We start from the raw sequence: 2,849 nt of genomic DNA on the forward strand, positions 1-2,849 counted from the left end.
CACAATGCAATGGCCACGGATCCACACAAGGCACATCACATGCAGAAAGCTTCACCAGATTCTGACACATACCACACACATGCAACTCGTCGTCGAAGGGGCGTTCAAGTGCCTTACGGCTAGGGGAGATCTAGCTCGGCACGGAGACACAGTGATGGTCACCCATCAAAGTGTACAACGAACGAGTTGGCTTTCAACAAATTCTGACACATAGCAAGCGAGCGACCGAGCTACACCGAAGGCAGCCCATGGTTGGTCACTCGCGGACGATCATCAGTAATGATCCTTCCGCAGGTTCACCTACGGAAACCTTGTTACGACTTTTACTTCCTCTAAATCATCAAGTTCGGTCAACTTCAGCCATGCCAGCTGCAGCTCACGAAGGAACCGCGGAAGGTAAGCCTCCAGAAACCTCACTAAATAATCCATCGGTAGTAGCGACGGGCGGTGTGTACAAAGGGCAGGGACGTAATCAGCACTAGCTAATGACTAGTGCTTACTAGAAATTCCAGGTTCATGGGGACCGTTGCAGTCCCCAATCCCGACTAGATGGGCATTTTAGTGATTTCCCGTTCCTCTCGGAATGGGGGCGCCTATTGGCGAGAACACGCTGCGACCCACATTGTAGCACGCGTGCAGCCCAGAACATCTAAGGGCATCACGGACCTGTTATCGCTCATTCTCAGCTTGCTAAACACAAGTTGTCCCGCTAAGCAGGGCAAACGTAGCCGACGACCGCCCGTGAAGGCGCCGCCCGGCTGTAACGTCAGGTGCGCCCGGAGGCGCACTGCTGACAGCGTTCTAGTTAGCATGTTTGAGTCACGTTCGTTATCGGAATTAACCAGACAAATCATTCCACGAACTAAGAACGGCCATGCACCACTACCCTTAAATTTGAGAAAGAGCTATCAATCTGTCTTACCTCGATAAGTTTGGACCTGGTAAATTTTCCCGTGTTGAGTCAAATTAAGCCGCAAGCTCCACTTCTTGTGGTGCCCTTCCGTCAATTCCTTTAAGTTTCAACTTTGCAACCATACTTCCCCCGGAACCCGATTTTGGTTTCCCGGAAGCGACTGAGAGCACCGAATAGGGGTAGCGTCTCCCAATTGCTAATTGGCATCGTTTACGGTTAGAACTAGGGCGGTATCTAATCGCCTTCGATCCTCTAACTTTCGTTCTTGATTAAAGAAAGCATCCATGGCAAACGCTTTCGCTTCAGTTGGTCCTACGACGGTCTACGAATTTCACCTCTCGCGCCGTAATACCAATGCCCCCAACTACTTCTGTTAATCATTACCTCTAGGTTTCTGACAAACCAACGAAATCGTATAAACCGAGGTCATATTCCATTATTCCATGCAAGATTATTCTCGGCCAACGCCAACCCCACGGGGGGGCCGGACGCTTTGTCTTAGCCTGCTTTGAGCACTCTAATTTGTTCAAGGTAAATGTGAGTATCTTGAGCACCATGAGGAGCCCGTGCCGGAGTTAACCGGTAGCACGGTACTCGTTCACAGAGTAACGCCCAAGTACACCATTGTGAGTCGCAGCCGTGAGCGCGCGCACGAACGGCCCCGGCGTGTAACCGGGCGCCCGTGGCGGTCACGTGTCTGGACGGGCAATCAACTTCGAACGTTTTAACCGCAACAACTTTAATATACGCTAGTGGAGCTGGAATTACCGCGGCTGCTGGCACCAGACTTGCCCTCCACTTGATCCTTGTTGAAGGATTTATACTCAACTCATTCCAATTATGGACCATCGTTAGAGAGGTCCATATTGTTATTTCTCGTCACTACCTCCCCGTACTGGGATTGGGTAATTTACGCGCCTGCTGCCTTCCTTGGATGTGGTAGCCATTTCTCAGGCTCCCTCTCCGGAATCGAACCCTGATTCCCCGTTACCCGTCGCAACCATGGTAGTCCTCTACACTACCATCAATAGTTGATAGGGCAGACATTTGAAAGATCTGTCGTCAGTCGACAAGCGACCATACGATCTGCGTCCTTATCCAGACTTCAACTCAAGCCGCCCGGAGGCGATTGGTTTAACTAATAAGTGCACCAGTTCAGCTACCCGCGAGGGCAACAGTCCCGGCATGTTGCATGTATTAGCTCTGGATTTTCCACAGTTATCCAAGTAACTAGTGGTAGGATGATCTTGTGAATTATAGCTGTTATACTGAGCCTTATGCGGTTTCACATTCATTTATGTTTGTACTTAGACATGCATGGCTTAACCTTTGAGACAAGCGTATATTACTGGTAGGATCAACCAGAATTCGTTCCACTACAGACACACACTCGCTTAGTGGGAAATAAATTTCCACACAACTCTCTCTCTCTAGAACCATATGGAATGGCTCTTTGGTGTTGGGTAAGGCACCAATTTGTTGGGGTGTAACGGTCACCACCAACTTTAAGTTTGTTAGGGCACAACGGAAACCACTAACTAAACTTTAGGAAACTAAATTTCCTCACACATTATCTCTCACCATATTAGCACTAGGTGCTATCCACGATTGTACAACGTTTCAACTCTTGAATCGACCGTAGGGCCGCGGAATTGCTTCCGGGCCCCTATTCTCGCTATTAATTGTTCATCTCTTTCAATACATCGAGTTCGTTCCATTGGGTAGTTCGCATGGCGAACGTTTTGATGCAGCCCCCTGGGGGACCACGGCACTTTACACCGGGTATGGTGTATGCGCAACCTACAGATAACAATAAACCCCTTATGCGTGTGTAAACCGATGTTGGGCTGCTCAACATCTTTCATGGTTACATCACTTGCACCAGAACCCACGGTGCCGATTTGGTAATATGTTGTACATTTACTCTCAAGATGTA

This window comes from Anopheles funestus (genome assembly GCF_943734845.2).
Source record: "Anopheles funestus chromosome X unlocalized genomic scaffold, idAnoFuneDA-416_04 X_unloc_162, whole genome shotgun sequence".
NCBI classification, from domain to species: domain Eukaryota; kingdom Metazoa; phylum Arthropoda; class Insecta; order Diptera; family Culicidae; genus Anopheles; species Anopheles funestus.